We start from the raw sequence: 26,159 nt of genomic DNA on the forward strand, positions 1-26,159 counted from the left end.
TACAAGATGTTGGCAGATTGACTGAGTCAATTAAAGAAAGTGACCCAGCATTTTGCTAAGAGAATCAGTCACTTATTTATGTTGATCTGAAAATGGGGATATAGGGCGGCTCTCCCTCTGGTTGGGGATGGCAAGCTGCTCCAAACTGATTTCGCACTCTATTCACCAAAAATATAGTGAAAAGGAAATGAGTGGGCACTCTTATATCTGGATACACAAAGACTCAATATAGCATCACTAAATTAATTTATTATATAGATGCATGTATCAAAGGTAACTGGAGATATAGAAATATAAAATATATAATATATAAAAGATGTCCGTGCAGATATCTTCAAATGTAATGAAGAAAGCAAAAAGCAAAATTATGTATAACATTAGCAGTACTGCGAATATTCAACAAAATAATAAAATATGCATAGCAGTTTAAAATTTATAAAGTAGCTACTGGGATGCAGGTTTTGAAATCCAAGCAGAGTTCATTCCAATCTCAGGCAGAAGCAAGTGAATGAATCATCCTATATTGCAATGCACCAATTAATAAAATAGTGTCTGAAAAAATATCAAATTCAAACTGTGGCCTGTAGGTAAAAGAATCCAAGTCTGTGTGAAGTATATATAAATGTGAAAAAATATTGCAAAAGAATGCTAAGCGTGCAACAAAAATAGAGGTTGTAAACGCTAAAGTGCGGACGTGCTCACAAAGGGAAAAAAATATTTGGTCAAAGTGATTAATAATATGCTGCCCACAGTCTGAGGGAACTGTGCAATAGTGATACCCAAGTCACTTCCCTAAGGTATATAGCTGGTAGTTCTCTAGGGAATGTAGCTTGTAATTGTTACTTCATGTTCATATACTGTACAATGTTGCAATCTGGGACATTACGTTCACAATGTGATCAAGAGAAAAAGTTCCGTATTGAACAGTGCCGTTTGTCAAGAGATAGTCCAGTACTCACATATATGGAGGTGGTATCCAGTTTGTGGCGTCCCACGTGGAGTGACTGGAGGGTAAGCTTACCTCTGACTTTTATCTGTTGTGGGTAGAAGGCTTCAGTAATACCTCATTGATGCAGATGCAGTCTGTTGTGACTGGTGGGCAGAACCCTGCTATAAGTCAAGGGTTCTTCCCTAGTTGTCCCGGAATCAGCTTAGGATACGGTTCCCTGTATATCTCTGGCGTCCCTCGTGTCTCCGGCAGTACCTATGCAGGTAATGGGACTTTGCTAGCTTCCTGCTACTTCCTGTCGCACGTCAGACGCTGCCGTGATATCTGGACTTCTTTGGGTGAAAGCGCTTTCTTTAACATCAACTCGGAGAGCGATGTTAGTTTTCCATTTGCCGGTTATTGCCAGATACAAATATCTGATCCTCCACGCCAGACGCATTTCGAAGGCTAAGTCTATGTGTATCCAGATATAAGAGTGCCCACTCATTTCCTTTTGACTTATTTATGTTGTCCTTAGTTAGGACACCATAAAACTGGTGACAGGTTCCCTTTAAGTTTATTGAGGATCCAGTGTTACAGAAAATAAATAACTGAGTGACATTTTGGCCTTGCACTACCTTTTTGAAGGTGTGACAAAATAATATAAAACACACTAAGTGAAGAGTACAGTGGAAAAACATACATGTAAAAGTTCTCAACAAATGGGTTATCACATTCAGGGGTATAAGAACCCATATATTTGATGTGGCATAATAAGGAGGGGTGACTACATAATACAAGGGTAAAAGCCTAAAACCAATTCTAACTGAAATTAAATAAAAATATGAGTAATTACAGTATGTAGGACCAAAGTTACCATTTTATTTATTTTCATTAAGAGTCTATACTGTATGGGGGGGGCGGAGCCAGCGCCGGTCTGAGATGGCCGCTTTGTTCTGAGCTCCGTGGAAAGCCTAGACACAGCACGAGCAATCAGTAGCTACAGACCCCAAAATGGTTAAAATCGGCAACCCTAAAGCCGGGGAACATCTGAACACTACCAAGAACCTTGTTCCAGGAGGTGAAATGGATAAGTTTATTAGGAAAGCGGCTTCCTCGTTCGTTGCACGAGATCCCAAGATGGCGCCGGCCCCTCCACAGAAGGCCGCGCCGCAAGATAAATCGGAGGACGACAGTGAACCGGAGGAGACGCAGGGCAGGGGAGCGCTGCCGATTACCAGGAACTACCTGAAGTCCACACTAGGCAAGGCCCTGGAACCTCTCCTAAGTGAATTCGCTGCACTGCGACAGGACATGAGGCAGGTGGGCGATCGGGTGGAGGTACTGGAGACGCATCAAATACAAATACTGGATCACCAAAGAGCCGTTACATCCTCGTTTCAGAAGTGCAGTGCTTACCTGAATGAACTTCACACAGCCTTTGAGGACCAAGAAAACAGGGGGCGCCGGAACAACTTGCGCCTCAGAGGGATTCCAGAGACCGTCTCACCGGGCGACGTCCCGGCGGCAGTCATCTCCCTCTGCACCATGCTGTTAGGCCCCGAGTTCCCTCTGGAAATTGTCATTGAAAGAGCTCACAGAGCCCTGCGTTCGAGGCCCAAGCCAGAAGATCCCCCTAGGGATATAATCTGCAAATTCCTGAACTTCCAAGTAAAGTCGGCCGTTCAAGAAGCTGCAAGGAACAGATCCGACATCATTTTTGAAGGGGCACAAGTGTCCGTCTACCAGGATTTAGCCCCCTCCACCTTGAGAAAGCGTAAATCGCTTAAGCCTTTGACGGAGTGGCTGCGCTCCAATAAAATCCTATATAAATAGAACTTTCCCTTCGGCCTATCGTTCTCTCATGGAGGCCGCCGTCTCAACATCACCACTTATGCAGACTTAGAAGCTGTCTATGAACACCTGCAGATCCCCCACATGCAGATTGATAACTGGGACTTATTCCAGGACCTTGCTTCGCTGCCAGAAGTCCCTACCGTGACTGCCTTCACTATGCTGCATACTCCCAAAGCACACAAAGTGGGTAAGAGGAGCAGGCACCTGACACCCAAGAGACTCTCTCAAGATTGAGGACTCCTCAGGATCAGGTCTTCCATATGTTAGCCTCTCTCCTGAGGTTTTATAATGTCTCACAGTCTCTTCCTATCACATGTTTGTATCTGTCTCAAGTGATATAATCCTTATGGTGATGGGCCCTGAGGTCTGTGTATAACCCAATTGCCTACTAGCTCTAGATCTCTACTGCTCCCTTTTCTTCCTGTTCTTGTTCTTCTTCTGCTCATCGTCTCTGCCTCATCTGCAACCCTCCTCCCTTGTCATTACTCACAGCATGACAAAATGGCAATTGTGCCCTCCCTTGTCATTACTTACATGTTTTGCTTCCCCTTGTCTTCTTGCCTCTCCCTCCTTGGCCTCGGATGTGTTTTCTTACTATCCTGTCTTCCCTGGCTCCAGATTAAGCTTTAATTCAAGTTTACATGTCATACTCAGCCCTCACGGGTTATTATCTACAATGCTGTTTGGCTTATTCTCTGGTCTATTGGCCACACTACCCCCATGTTCTATGGTATTGTGCCGAGATACTCACAATACTATTTTTTGGTTACATATCTCAATCCCAGTTCCTCCCCTATCCCTTTGTTTTTGTTCAGGATACCAGATACGAACGATCGTACTAGCTGATACAGGTTTCCAGGAACCAGTGACCTTTGATCTCCCTCCAGACGGGACCAGTTCATCTCAAGCTGTAAGTGCCCTCCCCTGGAGGACCAGCACATCACACCCTTTTGCTCTTCATAACCTATAGCCATGGTATATATTAAGGTAGCTTCCTATAATGTAAAAGGCTTCAACTCACCCTCCAAAAGAAGCCAAATATTCTCTATTTTACGTAAAGAGGGTTCAGATGTGCTGCTCCTCCAGGAGACACACTTTAGGTTTAACCTATTATCCCAACTTGGAATTCTCGCATTACCCGCTCTGGTTTCACTGTGGTGGCAATTCTGCTTCGTCTGGGGGTGTGAGCATCGGTTTTAAAAGAAAAGTTCCTTTCAAATATGTCACGCACCTACAAGATCCAGAGGGGCGATATATTATGGTTAAGGGATCTATCGGTTCCCAAACATATACCATCATAAATCTCTACGCGCCTAACCACAGACAGGTTCCTTGGCTATCGTCCATAGCTCAGACTATCTCCTCATTTAAGGAGGGTATAGTTATTATGGGAGGGGATCTCAATGTAGCCCTGAATCCTCGTGTTGATTCATCCTCACATAAAACCTCTCATTCCAACCGCTCTTTAAAGCATGTCAGAAGCATCCTGTGGGATCTACACTTAATCGATGTCTGGCGAACACTCTGCCCTGATACTTTGGACTATACTTTTTACTCCCAAGTCCATAACACATATCACCGCATAGATTACCTTTTTGTTTCCAAGGAACACCTCCAGTTATGTTCTGAAGCAACAATAGGCTCCATCCACATTTCAGATCATGCCCCAATCTATCTTAAAATATCTTCTCCTGTACAGAAACCTAAAGGTTTTAATTGGAGGTTAAATGAATCTATCCTGGGTCATACGGATTCTATCAAGAAAATAACCCTATCCCTGGAGGAATACTTTAAAATGAACACACTCCCTGATCTTTCCCCTCAAACTATATGGGATGCTCACAAACCCTTTATTAGGGGTGAATTTATAAGTATTGGCTCACATTTAAAAAAGACTAGAGAGAAACACATAAATGAACTCCTACTAAAAATAAACAAACTAGAGTCAGACCACAAACGCGCCCATTCTACATCCCTATTACAAGACCTTTCTAATGCTAGAGCGGAGCTAAAAACCTTGCTGCAGGCTAAATCATCCAAATACTACCTCAACTCACAGTTTAAATATTATGCCCATGGTGACAAGGCCACAAAATTTGTTGTGAACAGAATTAAAAATAGAAGAGCGGATAACTATATACACCAGTTATCTTCCCCTAAAGGAGGCCTGATATTTGCCTCATCCAAGATTGCTAGGCAGTTTAGAGATTTTTACGAAAATCTATACAATCTCCCTTCCCCCTCACCATCGGATGTGCACTCCCCCTTAATAGCGGAGTTCCTAGCTTCTGCTTCTTGCCCATCGCTGTCGCTAGAACAGAAACAATCCTTGGAGGCCCCATTCACCATGGACGAACTCTCTTCAGCCCTTTCCCAAATACCCCTAGGTAAGAGCCCGGGCCCGGATGGACTGCCCGCATCCTATTATAAAACCTTTAGAGCTCAGCTACTTCCACACCTTCTCTCGGTCTGCAACCAAACCCTACTGGGCTCGCCCTTATCTAGAGACATGACGATGGCCCACATAGTAGTGATTCCTAAGGAGTGGAAAGACTCAAAATCTTGCGCAAATTATAGACCCATATACCTCCTAAATCTGGATCTCAAACTTCTGGCTAAACTGTTGGCCAATCGCCTAGCAAAGCTCCTCCCTTTACTGGTGCATATGGATCAGGTAGGCTTCGTCCGCAATAGAGAAGGTAGAGATAACACAGTAAGGGTCTTAAATGCTCTGTTATGCTAGACAAGCTTCTTCCCCGCTGCTACTTCTAAGCACCGACGCTGAAAAAGCGTTCGATCGCATAGATTGGAATTACTTAAGCCTTGCTCTAGAGGCTTTCGGCCTACCTGATCCATATATTAAGGCAGTCTTTGCTATGTATACACAGGCCACAGCTCGAATCATGGTGAATGGGGACCTTTCCTCCCCTTTTCAAATCCATAATGGAACGTGCCAAGGCTGCCCCCTTTCCCCCCTTTTATTTATATTAGCTTTGGAACCCCTTCTGTCCACATTGCGTTCGGACCCTAGTATCAAAGGATTAGTCATTGGGAGTCACACCCACAAAATTGCAGCATTTGCCGATGTCATGATAATGACTACTAACCCCAAAACCTCCCTCCCTAAAATTCAAGAACATCTGAAGACCTATAGTGCACTTTCCAATTTTAAGATTAACGAAAGTAAATCCATCATTTTATGCGCAGGTATCTCTCCCCAACTTAAACTCTCTCTAAAAGTTAACTCTCCATTTAACTGGTCATCCCCTACTATAACATATCTTGGAGTACAAATTAGCCCCAACATCTCAGACCTCTTTTCTCTAAATTACATCTCCTTAAGGGCTTCAATGTTTAACGCTATCGATAAGATCAGTAAAGCGGTCCCAACTCTGTCTTGGTTCGGTAGGAAGAATCTCCTTATGTCTCATTATCCCTCGCCTTACATATCTCCTACAGGTCCTCCCCATCCCAATAGCCAAATCCTACTATGAGTCTCTTAGACAAAAATTCAGATCATTCCTATGGAACGGTAAAAAAGCCAGACTCTCTTACTCCTTTCTGTCCAAACCCTACCATTTAGGTGGCAAAGGTCTCCCAGACCCAGAACTATATGGCAAGTCCGTTCTGCTATCCAGAATTGTGGACTGGCTCAGAGATTCAACAAACAAATCGTGGGTGACGCTTGAACAAAGCATTCTAGGAATGCCAGCCAGAACATTTTGCCTGGGCCACTGTATCCCACCTAACATTAACTTACATAACTTCCCAGTAATTAAGGCCACATTGGAAGCCTGGAAATGGCTGAACCAATCGCACTCTTCTGTCCCTTTCCCATCTCCCCTCGTCACAATAAGCGATTTATTAGGTCCAACTTCCACTGGACTACGCCACAGTACCTCCAATCTATCCAGACTGACCACGATTCCGATCTCAAATCTCCTCGACCCTCCAGGCTTACCTCCTTCGTCGGAAGTCCTGAAAACCCTTTTAAACCCGAGTCCATGCGACTTCACCCTTATTTATCTTATAAAATCTTTTATTCATAAGAATAATACGAAAGGTGAGCTACTACGCCCGTTAACATGGTTTGAAGGCCTAATCTCAACTACCAAACCCCCTAGAAAGCTTATTTCACAAATTTATACCAAACTTAACCCCCCCCCCCCCCCCATGACCAGTAAACCTTCTTTCATTAGATTGTGGGAAAAAGATACAGGGGTTGATATCCCTTTTTCACACCTACCGGCACTTTTAGAGACGCCCCATAAATCATCCAGGTGCACCAGAATTCAAGAGAACGGGTACAAAATTCTGTCTCAGTGGTATATCACTCCGATTAAATCCTCACGCTTCTCCTCGTCTTCCTCTACATTGTGTTGGCGATGCCGAGAGACATAAGGCTCATTTCTTCATATCTGGTGGCTTTGTTCCCCAATAAAAAAATGGTGGTCCGAGGTCTACCTGATATCTAATCTTATCTGCTCTACAGCAATAAGCTCATCTCCTTGTGGAGCTCTATTATCTTATTATGGTGGAGACGTCACCTCCTCCCCTCCACCCCTCTTTAAACAACTAATAATGGCGGCCCGCCTTCTGATTCCTAAATATTGGCTACAAACTACTGTACCTACGGTAGAACAATGGAGACTGAAAGTCGACCAGTTACACCGATTTGAAGAAATGGCCTCATGGCAAGCTCGTACTCATCTGGCATTTATCAAAAAATGGGCCCCCTGGTCAAAGTATAGGTTCAACAAGACTTAAACCTCAGCTGGCATGCCGGGATCGAGTCCTGTCCCATCAGTCCTCTCGATGGCTTCGCGGCGACAAGATTCGAGACCCGCTAGGTACGACCTCAAGAATTGAGTCGTTAAAATGTCTAATCACCTAACCCGGTGACTGTTTAATTTTCTAAAAAAGGTGTATTGGGATCTTACTCCAGGAAATTCCTGTCTGTGGTTAGCCCCCATTCTGAATTGCGTGACTGTCCCTCTCTCCGCATCTCTTCTGGGAAGCTATGAGTGTAATGAGGGCGGTAAGCCTCCATGTGTCACTCACTTACCAGCATCATATCATGGGTCCAAGTTCTTGTATCTATTGAAATATCATTATGTATTCTCACCAGCTATGCCTCTTCCAGAGGATATATGTCTGATACCGACTGTTATACCGTTGTTGTTACGATGTGTATGCTATGTCTGTTTTCATACACCTTTAATGGTGTAGTGCTTACATTGTATATTTTCTGAATATGAAAGTATAATAAAAAAATTCAAAAAAAAAAAAAAAAAAAGAGTCTATACTGTATGTGAATATTCTACTGTATATTTGTTTGTTTGTTTGTTTTTACAAAGACAGGTGAATGTTTTTTGGAAATAATTTTTAAGTCACTCCATGTATTCTACCTCCTGTCCTGGTTGTTTAACTTCCTCTTGCTGACCATCATTGCAGCCATAGAGATCCCTGCTGTAGTGACTGAATTAGAGAATCACACATTACACTGGTAAGTGCAATACTGTTCTGTAGATCTTTAGATAATTGATGTGGCATACTCTTATCCCAATTCTATAGCTTCTTTTATCATGTAACCTACCCTTCAGATGACATCTTCTCCTTACAGCAGCAGTAAACTGACAAGTTTTTAGCTTTGTAGGAAGTCTTATTAGCTGTGCTGTCTGCTACAGAAGGACAGTATTTTGCATATCCTATTCAATGGCATAAAACTGGCAAAATGGAAAAGAAAAATGAACATAAATTCCAAAATAAAATAGTTTTTTTTTAATCAATATTTGATTGAAAAATATACCATTCTGATGGATGTCTGTTTCACATTATTTCACGTTTTTGTGTACATCGATTGAAGAACTTATCTTTGTCTTTTATGGCAGCTTAAACTTTAAGTTGTTAAAATTGATGAGAGTCACACCAAGTGGTCCCCTGTAAAAATTTCAAAAGAGAAGGGATTGTGCAGGCAGTATACATTGATCTATTCTCAGGATACTGTAGGGGTCTGACATTGTGGGCAGATCTGAGGTCTGATGGGGTTCTGACATGAACGGCTGATGTGATGTCCTGATAAAGGGGTTAGATGTGATGTCCTGATGTGGGGGCCTGATCTGATGTTCTGATATTTATGAGGGTCTGATTAACTATTACATTTTTGTGTCAGGGGTACAAAGATGGTGCATTGCATCCACAAAAACATCACTATAGGTCACCCACACTTCAGCTGCCTGTTTCCTGTCCCTGCACTACTCAGAGCTGATGGGCGGTGCTACACGTGATCCAGCTTGTATAGAGGCTGGGTCACATGATGCACTGGCACCTGCCCACAGCTTAAAAACTTGTTAATTGGCTGTCCTGCAGCCTTTCAAAAGCTTTATTAAATGCCCAAACACCAAACTCGAACCCAAACTTTTGCTGCAAAGTTTGCGTTCATACCAGAACTCGCCAAGTTCGGTACGGACCCTAACTTTGCAGTTCGCTCAACACTAGTCCTCAACATATACTGCCTGAACAACCCATTCTCTTCAAGAAATTGGATTGTATGTTACAATACAAGAACATCTTGTACTACCCCACTTATCTTAAATTTTTATATCACATACCTCAAACAACTAGGAAAGGGAATAATTGATTGACTAGTTTGTCAATGAGTCAAGGATGTGACATACTATCTTGGAATGACCTCATCAAGACATGCCAATGGCCCACACGGGTCTTGGACTATTGCAAGATTTTAACTTTTAAATTGAATGTCCTTATGTTTTCATATTATTCTTAATTGTTCTTTTGTTGCCATTACTATTGCTCATAGCGCTGTACAGGCTGAAGCACAGGCCTGCATGTTTGATTGACAAACACTTCCCTATTCAAAAGCCAGAGATATTCAATTTGTAATTAATTACAAAAACATAATGGCATTAAAATTGTAAGACACTTCTCTGTTCATGGAGGCCAATTAGACTGTTCATTTCTTCATTGAAGGCATGCATTCTTCTCCAGAAACATGGAATAACACTTAAAGTTCACACAAAAAGGCTACGTCATGAATTAAATAAACTTAAAATCTCAAAGAGTATTTTTTTCTGCTTCTTCGTCCTTTGAACAATGTATTAACTTGAATTCTTGTGTCTGACACGTATCTATTTTCTGGGATTATTGTACAATCACAATGTAATTGCCTCAGTAGAAAAATATGACAAGGAAGGACTTGTATAAATTAAACCTATCATCTGGGGATGTATTAAGAGGCTAGATGCCAAGAATTGTGTATGATGAAAACATTGTCCTCATGTCTCTTCATATGTGTAGAGGATATATAGGATAAAAGAGGATTGTTCTCAGATTCCTTTATATCTGATGTAGGGATTCACTCTGGTAGACAGGGTGTGCGGGCGCAGTACAGAGGCAAATTACCAGTTCTTAAATCAAGCTTCCATGTTTATTCACACAAAGCAAAAACAAAAAGTCACTTTGCAGTATTAGTGCTAATTCACACACATTGGAAAGTCCACATAGCAAAAATTACCTTGCTGGCAGTTCTGCCTCAGAAAGTCCAAATACAGGCTTTAGGCTGCCTCTTCCCCTGACACACGGGTCTCCGCTCTCTAGCCCAGCACAGGCCTCAGATCCCAGCACACAGACCTCCTGAGCTCCACTGTCAGATGGAGGTAAACATCTCCACCTGGCAGTGCTGCTGGTTTTACGCCTGGCAAAACCCGGCCTGGAGCGTGGGGAGCTGTCACCCACCCAGCACTTTGACTACTCCCAGTAAGAGCCGTCCCGGATCAGCTATTGCAGATATACTAAATAGCAAGGTGTCAAACAGCTACTGGTGCTGACACATGAAAACTGGCTCTTACTCCACAAAGGCCAGGAACCTCGGTGACCTTCCATCAACTATGGTCCCTTGCGCCTTCCTACAATAGACCAATAGATGTTCTTCTGATTATTAATATTTGAAATATAGCCACGTATTTTGCACCTATCAAAAGATATCTCCTATCTATCTATCAATTTATTTTTATGAAGTTCTGTCTGTCTAGCTATCTATCTATCTAGAAATGGATGTGTTCTTCCTTACTTCTATCAATTGGCTAGTGTCTATTTAGAAACACATAGCTGCTTTCTTCCTGTAATACTACCACACTTCTCTATGGGTTGTATTTGTAATTGCAGCTCAACTCCATGGAAGTGAATGAGGCTAAGCTCCAATGCCAGAGCCAATCTGTGGAAAGGTTTGGTGCTGTTATTGAAAGTAAGCAGCCTTGTTTTTCTAATTATGGACTAATTATTTTCATTGGGTAAAAAATAAAATAACAACAACAATAATAATAATAATAATAATAATAATAATAATAATAATAAATCTTTATTATAGCGCTTGAAAAAGCACCATATTATTATTCATCTTCTCATATTTTTTTCTTCTCCAGTTTTCTATGATTAACCCCTTCAGGACATTTTTCTCCTTCATGATGCGGTCTAATTTTGCAAATCTGACATGTGTCACTTCATCTGGTAATAACTTTAAAACGCTTTTACTTATTCAGGCCATTCTAAGAATGTTTTCTCGTCATATTGTACTTTATGACAGTGGCAACATTAAGTCAAAATATTTCATTTTTATTTATAAAAAATACAAAATTTACCCAAAATTTTTAAAAATTTGCAACTTTCCAAATCAGAATTTCTCTACTTTTATAATAGATAGCAATTCCTCCAAATATAGTTATTACTTTAAATTCCCCATATGTCTATATATCATGTTTTAATCATTTAAAAAATGACATTTTAATTTTTGGGGACATTAGAAGGCTTAGAAGTTTAGAAGCAAATCTTAAAATTTTAAAGAAAATTTCCAAACCCAATTTTTTCAGGACCAGTTCAGTTATGAAGTCACTTTCTGGGCTTACATATTAGAAACCACTCATAAATAACCCCATTTTAGAAACGACACCCTCAAGGTATTCAAAACTGATTTTACAAATTTCGTTAACCCTTTAGGTGTTTAACAAGAATTAAATGAAAATGTAGATGACATTTCTGAATCTTACTTTTTTGGCAGATTTCCATTTTGATAAAAAAATTCCACTAAAAAAAAGGGTTAACAGCCAAACAAAACTCAATATTTACTGCCTTGATTCTCTAGTTTACAACCACTTCTGTACGGGCACACGGCAGGGCACAGCAGGAAAGGAACGCCATATGGTTTTTAGAAGGCAGATTTCACTGGGATAATTTTAATTTGCCATGTCACATTTGAAGACCCCCTGATTCACCCCTAGAGTAGAAACTCCCAAAAAATTACCCCACTTTATAAACTATGGGGAAATATGGCAGTTTTGTTGGTACTATTTTAGGGTACATATGATTTTTGGTTGCTCTGTATTACACTTTGTGAGGCAAGGTAACAAACAATAGCTGTTTTGGCAAAGTTTTTATTTTTTGTTATTTACAATGTTCATCTGACAGGTTAGATCATGTGGTATTTTTATACAGCAGGTAAGTATGGATGCGACAATACCAAATATGACTATTTTTTGGGTTGTTTGTTTCAGTTTTACATAATAAAACATTTTTGAAAAAAAAAAGGATTTGTTTGTGTCTCCATATTCTCAAAGCCATAGTTTTTATTTACTGGGAGACTGTCTTAGGTAGGGGCTCATTTTTTTGTGGGATGAGGTGATGGTTAGATTGGTACTGGTCTGGGGGGCATACACCTTTTTAATCGCTTTGTGTTGCACTTTTAGTGATGTAAGGTGGCAAAAAAGGTTTTTTTTAGCACAGTTTTTATTTTTTATTTTTTAACGGTGTTCACCTGAGGGGTTAGGTCAGGTGATATTTTAATAGAGCAGGTTGTTACGGACATTTAAATACCTAATATGTCAACTTTTTTTTATTTATTTCAGTTTTACACAATAATATCATTTTTGAAACAAATAAAAATCATGTTTTAGTGTTTTCATAGTCTGAGAGCCATAATTTTTTTTATATTTTTTGGGTGATTGTCTTAGGTAGGGGCTCTTTTTATTTGGAATGAGGTTAGATTGGTGCTATTCTGTGGGAATGCGCTTTTTTGATCGCTTGGTGTTGCTCTTTTAGTTATGTAAGGTGACAAAATGTTTTAGCACTGTTTTTATTTTTATTTTATTACAGTATTCACCTGAGGGGTTAGGTCATGTGATATTTTTATAGAGCAGGTTGATACGGACGTGGAAATACCTAATATGTATACTTTTTTTTTACATTTAACACAATAAAAAGCATTTTTGAAACCAAAAAAAATCATGTTTTAGTGTCTCCATAGTCTGTGAGCCATAGCTTATTTTTTATTTTTTAGGCAATTGTCTTATGTAGAGTATCATTTTTGCGGGATGAGATGGTGGTTTGATTGGCACCATTTTGGGGTGCATATGACTTTGATCACTTGCTATTACATTTTCTGTAAGGTGACAAAAAAAAATGTTTTTATGCCGTTCACTTGAGGAGTTAGGTCATGTGGTATTTTTATAGAGCAGGTTATTACGAATGCGGCGATACCTAATATGTTAACTTTTTTACTTTTGTTTACATTTAACACAATAAAAGCATTTTTTAAGCAAAAAACAAACATTTTTTAGTGTCTCCATAGTCACTGAAGAGGGGATATCTGTGGACGGCACTGAAGGGGGGGATATCTGTGGACGGCACTGAAGGGGGGGGGATATCTGTGGACGGCACTGAAGGGGGGGGATATCTGGACGGCACTGAAGGGGGGGGATATCTGTGAACGGCACTGAAGGGGGGGATATCTGTGAACGGCACTGAAGGGGGGGATATCTGTGAACGGCACTGAAGGGGGGGGATATCTGTGAACGGCACTGAAGGGGGGGATATCTGTGAACGGCACTGAAGGGGGGGGATATCTGTGAACGGCACTGAAGGGGGGGATATCTGTGAACGGCACTGAAGGGGGGGATATCTGTGAACGGCACTGAAGGGGGGGATATCTGTGAACGGCACTGAAGGGGGATCTAGGGAGGGCTGTGGGGATGTTGGGGTGTGAGGACCTGGAGGGGTATTTGGGTGGGAGCTCTGGAAGGGGTTGGAGGTCCCATAGGTATGTGGGGGTGGGAGATCAGGGAGGGGGGCCCATAAATTTTTTTGCTATGGGGCCCAGTCATTTCTAGCTACGCCCCTGATTGTTAAGATTGGGCTCACTTGAGAGATAGAGCGCCTGCTGTATGAGAAGCCGGCGGGAGATGAAAGGAGGAGGGGCCAGCTCCTGGTGGTGTCGGGCACATGGCGCAAGCATGGCGATGGAGGATCTGACTGAAGCCTAAAGACCAGACATTAAGGTAGACCTGCAGAAGAACATGACAGTGCAGTATGTGATGTATACATGTGTGTAATGTATGTAGTGCAGTGTGTGATCATCACATACTGCACTACATACATTACACACATGTATACATCACATGCCCCCTCACAGTAATAATGCCAAGATAGGTTCCCTCTTCACAGACGTAATGCTCACACATGCCCCCTCACAGTAGTTATGCCCAGATATGTGCCCTCTTCACAGTATTAATGCTCACACGTGTCCCTTCACAGCGTTTGCATTTCTTTCTTGCAAAGCTACCTGGTTCCGGCCCGCAAAATTTATACCAAGTCTAGTGAGGCCCTCAGACGAAAAATCATTGGGCACCACTGCTTTAATTTATATGGGAGCCTTAAGACTTTACCCAGGCAGCAGATGTTGGGGAGATAATTATCATGCAAATTGGATTTCAACTGTGTGATCCTTTTTTTTGCCCTCTGGAAAATAAGCTGCTGTTAGAGGAGCCTCAAAGTGGGTTTCCTCCCCTCATCCTACTGAGAACAAAGTGCTTTCTCAGCTGAGCCATGCAGGCGTGTGCACAAGGGAATAGGGATAAACTGCTATTGGTCTTACTTCTCAACTATAATGTGTAGACATGAGCAAAGTTTTGAAAAATTTGATTCTGCATATTTGCCAAAGTTGGCCAAGAAACTAGATTTATTTCAAATTAATTCCTCACAAATTTCTATAAATCAGGTACACCCAGGCCACTCTGACTTAGGGTATGGCCACAAGGAGCCGCCGTGCTGCCGGCGGGTTGTGGCCATGATGCAGTGAGGAACTAGGTGGCCAATTAGCCTGCAGCTGCTTTTCATTTAATAATGAGGACCACACTGTATAGTCAGTCTTCATTGTTAATGGCTGCGTGGCACCTTTAAGGCCGAATGCACACGGCCGTTGAACGCGGCCGTGAGTGGTCCGTGGTATCCCGGCCTGGCATCCTGCTGAGAGCAGGAGAGCACGGCTTCATTGGTTGCTATGACGCCGTGCACTTCATGCCGCCGCTGCACTACAGAAATACACTGGTTTCACTGCCATGTGCATTCGGCCTAAACAGGGGCTGTTGCTGGTATGGGGTTTGGCTGCTTAGGTTGTAGGGACAATATGAAAATTCTTGCCTGCTCACGGTTAGGGGTGGCTAAGAATGGGGTGTCCCTATTTCTGGTCTCAGAAATTTTGAACTTTTTGCATTAAACCTCAAAAAGAAATGGGCTGGCTCACTGCTAGAACTTTTGGAGGAAGGATACTGTACTGGCTACGGTTGCAAAATGAGATTCCCCAGAACGTCTTCACTTAAAATCCATCTATTTTATTCCATGTCAAATGTAAAATTGAAAAAACAAAAACAAGGTCTATATTTCTCGGAAAATGCTAAAACCCGAGGAGGAGTGATCAGTGATAGAACAGTCACAGTGGAAGGTAAGCAGGACATGCCCAAGAGAAAACTGTTCTGCCCACAGCTATCTCTCCTGATCCCCCCTCATGTTTGGCTGTTGTGACTAAAAGAGGGGAGAATGCTCTGTGAGAACAAAAGGATCGAGTATGTTGAAATTCAATATACCAGACCCTTTTGACCTCCTAAGAAATGGAGGGTCTCCACACACATTAGATGGTCAGCTAATCCCATTGACATATGCAGAAGGCACTGATAATCATGTTCAACTATGACCATTAATGGGAACTTGTCACCATGGAAATGCAAATTAATTTGCAGGCATATGTTATAGAGCAGGGGGAGCTGAGCAGATTTATATATAGTTGTATGGGGAAAGATTCAGTAAAACTTGTACTTCATTCATTTACAGTTCTGTTCATTCTGGGCTTTGAAGTCCAGGAGGCGGTCCTATCAGTGATTGACAGCTATATCTGTGTACACAGCCATAGAGGGAAGGCTATCAATCACTGATAGGACCGCCTGTGTGAATTTAAAAGGAACCTGTCACTTAGATTTTGTGTATAGAGCTGAGGACATGGGTAGCTAGATGGCCATTAGCAATTCCGCAATACCCAGTCCCCATAGCTCTGTGTGCTTTTATTGTGTAATAAAAACCAAAAACGATTTGATACATATGCAAATTAACCTGAGATGAGTCCTGTCCCTGATTCATCTCACATACAGGACTCATCTCAAGTTAATTTGCATATGTATCAAATCGTTTTTTTTACACAATAAGGCACACATAGCTATGGGGACTGGGTATTGTGGATGTGCTAATGGCCATCTAGCAACCCATGTCCTCAGATCTATACACAAAATCCAGGTGACGCTGGGTTCACACCTGAGCATACTCTGTATGCGCGATTTTATCGGCGTTTACATATGCGGCTCCAGAAACAAGCAAACGCCCATTGTCGTGCGTTCCCAGAAGTCTATGTGTGGGAATGCGCGACAATACGCCCCAAAGAAGCTCCTGTACTTCTTGGGGCGTAGGGCATTTTACAGCGCGTTCGTACGCGCTGTAAAACGCTCAGGTGAGAACCATGCCCATAGGGAATCATTGGTTCTTGCCTGTTGAGCGTTTTTCAGCGCGTAGGAACGCTCGGGTGTGAACCCAGCCTGACAGGTTCTGTTTAAACCCCAGAAGGAGCAGAAAATGCAATCAATGAAATTACAGTTTATAAATAGCTAGGGCAGACACTCTGCATTTGAAACCATCCAAATGAGATATATATTTTGTATAGGTAAATGGGGAAATAGCTCACCCTCTCACAGTCACAATGAGGTGCTCTGGTCTAAAGTGATTCACCCTTCACAAATGTAGGAAAATGCATATATTTGGAAAGACCGGCACTCTACATACAGGACCAAATGGGTAATCGCAAATCACAATGTTTATTTAATACATATATAAAAGAATAAAAGGTAAAATATACACTAACACTGGCTAATTTGATAAATGATATCTCACAAAGTTGAACTAATTCTACAATGGTACCATCACATATCTAATGTTCATTGTTGGAAAAGAACCGCTGTAGGAAAAAGGGGCCGCTATAGGAAAAAAGGTCGTTGTATTCATATGTAAATTCCTAGAAGGAAAAAGAATGAGGATCCTTTTTGATTCTGTCCTAAGTGTGGACAGGCAATGTAAGATGGTATTTGCTGAGATAGACAATGTTCCGTTGTAGATGAATACCACTTTTCAGTATAGATGTCACTTAAAGATTTAGCAAGCAAGTGTCCCTGGTGATTACCCACTATGTGGGCTAGCAAACAAATGTTCCTGGTGATTACCCACTATGTGGGCTTACCTTCCCTTCATGCCGGTCAGTCAGATAGATTCCTCAGGGCTCGCTGTGAGCCGGCGTCCCGGCTGTAGCGCTGTCAGCGTCCCACGTGGGTTCGGAGGAAAAGTTTGTATTTAATATTATACAGTCACAAACATTGAATTAATTAAATTACAGTTTATGCTGAATATTTTCCCATAAAACTAGATCTCACTCTGCTCAGCTCCTCCTGCTCTATAATATGCTGCCTTCAGCTCAGACACCATGTTCATCCTGACAGGTCCCCTTTAAATGAAGACACTTGGGCCCACTTACTTTTTATACATTATAAGGTGGAAGTGTACAGTCTAAAAAATTCAAATTGTCTTAAAGGGGTTAAACAATATCAATAACTGCCCCATGTGCCTGGCCCCTCACAGGGATTATACTTACCCCACTCCCCGCACTGCTCCTGGTCTCTGCACCGCCGCTGCTGCTTCTCCTCGTGTGTGGCCCCGGGGGGGGGGGGGGGGGCAGCCAATGTCTGACGGGGACGGGAATGAGCCTCTCTAGCGTCACCCGTAATGCTAGGGAGGCGTGTCCCCATCCCCACCTGCCATTGGCTGCTCCCCTTGACACTGGATGTTTTCATCCGTGCACGGGGAGAAGCAGCAGCGGCGGTGCAGGGACCAGGAGCAGTGCGGGGAGTGGGGTAAGTATAATCCCTGTGAGGGACCTGGCACATGAGGGGGGGCAGTTATTGATATTGGATAATCCCTTTAATGATGCTGCAGACTGAATGAATTTGTACCTGAAAGGAATCAAGTCTGAAATGAACTTCAATGAATTTGCTCTTCTATAAGCTTTATGTAAGAGAGGGCAAGTGTTTTTTTTTTTTTTTTTTTATTACCATAAAAGGCATCGGATTTAATCCATCTAGACAGCCTGGCACTGATAGTAAACATATTGTGACTAGCTGACTAGCCTGATTAGAATTGCGTCTCTCCTTCGTTGTGATCTATCCCAGGGAGCTTGGTGATGCTACATATGCAAAGGTGACTCATATGAGGTCAATGTCGATGTGAACAAGGTCATACAATTAATATAGAAAACACGCCATCTCCTGTGGACTAGATTACTGATAAATACTGCCTGTAATTGCACAGATGCAGAGCTATATTCATATAGATAAATCACTGCTAATAAGTGATCTTTTCTAGTCCCATATTCTTCTTACAGCCTTCTGCCCTGTGAGTTCATGCTGCTGTTGTCATTACACTATCATTTCCAATGGGACACTAAAATATCCTTTAATACAAAATGAAATGATAAATGCAACATAAATCCGTGGTCTCCGGAGGCTCCTCGGGACTTCTCAGCTATATCTAGGTTTTCAGTTGCTGTAACTGAAACCTTTTTATCAGTGCACAGTCAATTAGAAGTTCATTGAGAATCAATTTCCAAGTCTCACTTGTGATATAAATATAGATTAGGGACCAGTCAGACTGATTATTTCTGTAATGGAATATTTCATTGATTAATTAAAAAGATTCTTTTTTTAATACATGAATTTATATGGACAGGTCCAAGGTATGGAATAATCCATTGTGCCTTATAAGAAATAATAAATCATAACACTGAAATGTGTAAATAACAACAAACCAGTGTATCCAGATTAATTGACCCTGTGACAACTCAGGGTCACTTAGCTCTCAAGGATCGCCGTCTTCTCAGCTTAGATAGTTGTCAAACCTCAAGAAGTCACTCCAACATCGCGGATTTGGGTGCAAACTGGCCGCAACCTGCTTTATTGTCACAGGAGTCCAAACATAAATCATCAACATAAATTCTTGGCTGTCTGGCCGCTGACTACACAGTATTTTTCCCTCTCTATCCGGATCTAGGTCTACCACCCAGCTCCCCAAAACACCACACAGTGCTTACCCTACACAGGGTTAGAGGGTCCCGGCTCCCACAGGCCTTGGCACAGCCTGCTTTGTCCCCAGATGGGGAGTCCGTATTGAGGAGCCCAGCCCACATTTACCTGAGCTCCTCAGCTGGCTTCTAATTACCTTTATTACCAGCATGGCATGCACAGAGGAAAAACACTATTTTCCCAGCCTTTTTTCTTCTCATCCAGCTTCCTCTGGGGGATATAAACCATTTAAATGGCCCTCATATGGATCTATGGCAGCTCCACTGCCACAACCCCAAGAGCCGACAATCTAAAAGCACAAATGCCCTCTGCTTGGCACTGATGGTCTTCAGGCCCAACCCTTCCACCTCACTCCCAGGTCTTCTGTACAGAGGGCCAAGGCACTACATGGGAGATCATTACAAATATAACAGAACTGAGTTTATTGCGTGCAGCATAACCAAGTTACTCAACAATTCATTTGGCCATCAAAATGTATTTTCCTTGGTTAAACATATAATTGAAGGTAAGGACCTTTTCACATTGTGTCTTAATAATATGTTTTATCATATATACCAGGAAAGGTCCTGGTGCACCCATTAAATGGATCAAAAGACCCTAAACTGAGCCGAGTGTGTATGTATTTAGTGAAGTTCAGAGACATAGCTGTTGGTTAAATGAGTGTTCAGCCAACAGCTATGGAAGGTGTATGGGCACTTTAACGGGGTTTTCTGATAAATATCCATTGTTAGCTTGTTTGACTGCTTTTTTATTTCCCAAGGACGTGGACTATGAATGCACAGCCACTTGACTGCTGGGATCAGGGAGTCGAAAGCTCTGTTCTGAAGGTTGGTAGGGGATCTAACAGTTGGAACCCCACAGATAATATTTTCATTGTTGCCATAAGTGATTAATCAGAAAACCCCTTTAATGTTACCAGAATGTAAAAGCTGTATGAAATTAGAAGGAAAGAGAAAGCATGCCGTAGTGCCCATTAAATGGGCAAGATTTCAACATCAGTCTATGAGCAAGAGTGGTGATGCGTCCGGGAAAAAGTATCCCCTTACTTCTAATCTTGTACAATCTGTTTGATTATTTTTCTTCACAGAATTAAAGCCCATCAACATTTGTAAGACATTTGGCTCCACGAGCAGCCGCAACTTCGCCAACCTTGGCAGCCAATGCCTAAACTGATTTAAAAATGATATCTCAATTACCCTGAAGCTTATACAGCCATTGTCTGCTGGAGGTGGACAAGGTGACAAGGTTTTGCCAAAATGAAACCCAACCTTCTACACTGTCAGAGGTAGTTCACATAATCACAGACCTGTAACAGGAGGTTACGGTTACTGTAGAGCCCACTATTACTATTGCGGGCAGACTGGTAGAACTATTCCTATGTGGATGGAAAATCTCTATGGCACTGTTGTTTCTGCAGTATAGTATATGAGACCATTGGGACCACAGCAGGCACAGTATTGGGGGTAGCAGCAGACAACAATGTTGGGGGACGGGGGGGAGGGAGGATAATGGAAAAGTGAGGAAACTAAAATGTCTGCCTCGGGCAGCAGAAAAGTAGTGTTCAACCCTGTTCAAGCTTCTTAACCCCTCGAGAATGAGCACCATATATGAATAAAGATTGTTGTCTCTAACCACTTCAACCACCCTAGCTGAAACACCCTTAATGACCAGGCCACTTTTTACACTTCGGCACTACACTACTTTCAGTTTATTGCTAGGTCATGCAACTTACCTCCCAAATGAATTTTACCTCCTTTTCTTCTCACTAATAGAGCTTTCATTTGGTGGTATTTCATTGCTGCTGACATTTTTACTTTTTTTGTTATTAATCGAAATTTAACGATTTTTTGCCAAAAAAATGACATTTTTCACTTTCAGTTGTAAAATTTTGCAAAAAAAACGACATCCATATATATATTTTTCACTAAATTTATTGTTCTACATGTCTTTGATAAAAAAAAATGTTTGGGTAAAAGTTATAGCGTTTACAATCTATGGTACAAAAATGTGAATTTCCGCTTTTTGAAGCAGCTCTGACTTTCTGAGCACCTGTCATGTTTCCTGAGGTTCTACAATGCTCAGACAGTACAAACACCCCACAAATGACCCCATTTCAGAAAGTAGACACCCTAAGGTATTTGCTGATTGGCATAGTGAGTTCATAGAACTTTTTATTTTTTGTCACAAGTTAGCGGAAAATGATGATTTTTATTTTTTATTATTACAAAGTCTCATATTCCACTAACTTGTGACAAAAAATAAAAACTTCCATGAACTCACTATGCCCATCACAAAATACTTTGGGGTGTCTTCTTTCCAAAATGGGGTCACTTTTGGGGTAGTTATACTGCCCTGGCATCTTAGGGGACCAGATGCGTGAGAAGTAGTTTGAAATCAAAATCTGTAAAAAATGACCGGTGAAATCCGAAAGGTGCTCTTTGGAATGTGCGTCCATTTTCCCACCTAGGCTGCAAAAAAGTGTCACACATCACTGTACTCAGGAGAAGTTGGGGAATGTGTTTTGGGGTGTCATTTTACATATACCCATGCTGGGTGAGAGAAATATCTTGGCAAAAGACAACATTTCCAATTTTTTTATACAAAGTTGGCATTTGACCAAGATATTTATCTCACCCAGCATGGGTATATGTAAAATGACACCCCAAAACACATTCCCCCAACTTCTCCTGAGTACAACAATACCACATGTGTGACACTTTTTTGCAGCCAAGGTGGGCAAAGGGGCACACATTCCAAAGAGCACCTTTCGGATTTCACAGGCCATTTTTTATTTTTTATTTTTACGCATTTTGATTGCAAACTACTTTGCACGCATATGGGCCCCTAAAATGCCAGGGCAGTATAACTACCCCACAAGTGACCCCATTTTGGAAAGAAGACACCCCAAGGTATTCCGTGAGGGGCATGGCGAGTTCCTAGATTTTTTTATTTTTTGTCACAAGTAGTTTGAAATCAAAATGTGTAAAAAATGACCTGTGAAATCCTAAAGGTGCTCTTTGGAATGTGTGCCCCTTTGCCCACCTAGGCGGCAAAAAAGTGTCACACATGTGGTATCGCCGTACTCAGGAGGAGTTGGGGAATGTGTTTTGGGGTGTCATTTTACATATACCCATGCTGGGTGAGAGAAATATCTTAGCAAAAGACAACTTTTCAATTTTTTTTCATACAAAGTTGGCACTTGACCAAGATATTTTTCTCACCCAGTATGGGTATATGTAAGATGACACCCCAAAACACATTCCCCAACTTCTCCTGAGTATGGCGATACCACATGTGTGACACTTTTTTGCAGCCTAGATGCGCAAAGCGGCCCAAATTCCTTTTAGGAGGGCATTTTTAGACATTTGGATCCCAGACTTCTTCTCACACTTTAGGGCCCCTAAAAAGCCTGGGCAGTATAACTACCCCACATGTGACCCCATTTTAGAAAGAAGACACCCCAAGGTATTCAATGAGGGGCATGGCGAGTTCATCCCCCAAAAAATTTTGGGCACAAGTTAGCGGAAATAGATTTTTTATTTTTTTTTCCTCACAAAGTCTCCCTTTCCGCTAATTTGGGACAAAAATTTAAATCTTTCATGGACTCAATATGCCCCTCACGGAATACCTTGGGGTGTCTTTCCGAAATGGGGTCACATGTGAGGTATTTATACTGCCCTGACATTTTAGGGGCCCTAAAGCGTGAGAAGAAGTTTGGAATATAAATTTAAAAATTTTTTACGCATTTGGATTCCGTGAGGGGTATGGTGAGTTCATGTGAGATTTTATTTTTTGACACAAGTTAGTGGAATATGAGACTTTGTAAGAAAAATATATATTAAAAAATTCCTCTAACTTGGGCCAAAATAATGTCTGAATGTAGCCTTACAGGGGGGTGATCAATGACAGGGGGGTGATCAGTGAGTCTATATGGGTGATCACCCCCCTGTCATTGACCACCCCCCTGTAAGGCTCCATTCAGACGTCCGTATGTGTTTTGCGGATCCGATCCATGTATCTGTGGATCCGTAAAAATCATACGGACGCTGAATGGAGCCTGACAGGGGGGTGATCAATGAGAGGGGTGATCAGGGAGTCTATATGGGGTGATCATGGGTGATCAGGGGTTAATAAGTGACAGGGGGGGGGGGGGTGTAGTGTAGTTTTGTTGTACTTTACTGAGCTACCTGTGTCCTCTGGTGGTCGATCCAAGCAAAAGGGACCACCAGAGGACTAGGTAGCAGGTATATTAGACGCTGTTATCAAACAGCGTCTAATATACCTGTTAGGGGTTTCAAAAAAATCACATCTCCAGCCTGCCAGCAAACGATCGCCGCTGGCAGGCTGGAGATCCTGTCTCTTACCTTCCAATCCTGCGTGCGTTCACAGGAAATCTCGCCTCTCGCGAGATGACGCACGGATGCGTCCAGGAGGAATAAATCAATCGCCTTCTCTTTCGGTGATGTCATCGGCGCAGGCGCACTGAGGGAGTTCTGAGGACGCGAGCCTCCTCATCTCAGAGCGCCTGCGCCGAATGAACACAGGGGCGCGATTTTTTTAAATGCCGACAGGGCCGGCTGGAGGAGATCGTGGCTGGCTCTGTCAATCAACAGGACGAGGGGGCGTTTTTTTGCGGCGTCTACCAGCAAGTAGACGCCCTACTTGCTGGTAGAGACCTAATTTACATATTATAAAAGTTTGTTTTTAGAAGAAACTGCTGAAGGAAAGTAAGAGCATTATATTTTCATATATAGCAGTATAAGGAATTTAACTAGCCCCCCCCAAAAAATTACATTAGTGGGGTGACAGAAGCCCTTTAAAACCAAGGCCGCACTAGTAATATCAATGTGTCAGTGTCATATAAAGCTATGGGTAAACGGATGGTAGCATGGTCAAACTTTTTTTTCCTTTTTATTAAAAAGCAGTCCACAAATTCTCTATTTTTGGCTGCAGATGCCTTCTTCTGACCTGTAAAACAGAATCAGAACTTTTGGAGAAATATGTAACAAATTATTTGTTTAGAATCAGTTTACTCATCTCTACTTCTGGCTCGTTGTCAGTATATCATGAAATATTTTACCTGCAGTTCTATGTAAAACTCCAATATTGATACTTTAAGATGTGGCAAGCAATACATTCAAATCTGAAACACATGGCAAATTCCGCAACTGCTACATTGGTACCTCAATTTCATAATAGGTTTTGACGGTTCTAACGGATATGCAAAATGTTACATCATCATCAGTAATCATCTTCAAAAAGAAGATGATTAGATTAGCTTGGAACTTTATTTGAAATCAATTTCTTTACGCAGCTCAGGAAAAGGAGAATGCAATATTTATGCTGCTTCTTGTCAGTCATAGGTGAAAATGGGGAAGGAAATTGCATGTTTGTGGTGAGGGTTTATAGAATTACAAAGGCTTCCATTATAAGAAGTCAGCAAAAAATAAACATTGCAAAAACTGACCAAACAATGCACTTGCACTGAGGTCAGCAGACCAAGAACAAACAGAATCAATACAAAACCAACTATAATTTAATCAGCTGCAAGCCTGATGCTTGTCTGATTTTATTAGTATTTTCAAAGCTTATATATATTGTTTTTATTTTATTTTTTTGCAGACTTCGCATCATTAGACTTGTTTACCCAAAATTCTGAAGGATCTTCTCTACTTAAGGATATTGATGTAATTATGGAGGATATTCAAGCAAAACTCTGGCTGCGTCAACATCTCGTTTAGGTGGAACTTTGAAGTAAGTCTCAAGTTAAAGTGACACTTAAAGGGAGTCTGTCACCACATTTTAGCATGTTAGACCGTTAAAATAGGGTTATGTGATCCAGCCAGAACATAAAAACGGTACCTTTGTGGTAGAAAACGGACTTTTCAATTTGCCGAAAACAAAGTTATAAGATTATCTTCTGAGCCCTCTCAAGTGCCCAGGGCGGTCTCTCAATCCTCGGAGCCCCAGGCAGGCACCTCCTAAACGGCTGATAACTCCGCCCTCCGTGCGCCTCTGCCCGCCCGTTTACTCCCCTCCCCTGTCCTTTTCCACTGCTGCTGTGCGGTCCAAATCGTAGCGGGCGCTTTAAACAACTACACTAATAGCAATCTCTTAATATAATTTCTTATGATGTTACATCATTCTCTATGCCGTATCATCACTAGAGATGGCCTTGCAGTTCGCCTGGCAGTCGTTTTGCGGCAAACTTTGCGGTTTGCGATTCGCCGAAAATGCTAACATATGGAGAAATTCTTGCCCGCCATATTCTTTTACATTGTGAAGAACTTGTACCACCTGATGGATGTGTCATGGGTCAAGGACAGCCAATCAAGACGTTTCAGCACATGGACATACCCCCTACCTTATAAATAAACCCGATCTGGCTGCCATTTTACATTCAGTGTTTTGCCAGTGTAGGGAGAGGTTGCTGTGTGGGGCAGGGACAGACTGTTAGGGACACCAAACGCTAGCTAATAGGGCAACAAAAGTCCTTTTATGGACTGGTATAGGTGTGCTATCGATATGTGTGATACACAGAGGGGTGCGATATACTTATAAAATACTTTAATAATGAGTCAAAAACACATAGATGTATATAGTGATCACCTGGAAGTCAGGGGGCTAGGGGCTAGGGGCTAGGGGCTTACTAGGGCCATTTTTATATAGGGTAAGGTTCCGGACAGGGTTGCTCTTATCAGGGCGGGTGGTCTGTGGTTAGGCTATCAGGGCCAGAATAGCACCCCCCTGTAGGGCAATATCAGGGACAGTTCTTTGCCCACCCTGTTCTTCAATACATCATTATCTAGCCCAGGGATAGATGGTGTTTGCTTTCCCTCCTGGATTCATGGATGTGCACTGGA

The 26,159-nt window shown here is 42.0% G+C and overlaps 1 long non-coding RNA gene across 1 annotated transcript; it reads left to right on the forward strand.

The window, feature by feature from the left end:
- Positions 1–905: 905 nt before the first annotated feature.
- On the forward strand, positions 906–25,024 carry LOC122929582. The gene is made up of 3 exons (XR_006387983.1): positions 906–1,011; positions 20,057–20,123; positions 24,919–25,024. It is a non-coding gene; the product is annotated as an uncharacterized LOC122929582 (long non-coding RNA).
- The last annotated feature ends 1,135 nt before the right edge of the window (positions 25,025–26,159 follow it).

Source organism: Bufo gargarizans, chromosome 2 (assembly GCF_014858855.1).
Source record: "Bufo gargarizans isolate SCDJY-AF-19 chromosome 2, ASM1485885v1, whole genome shotgun sequence".
Taxonomy (NCBI): Eukaryota; Metazoa; Chordata; class Amphibia; order Anura; family Bufonidae; genus Bufo; species Bufo gargarizans.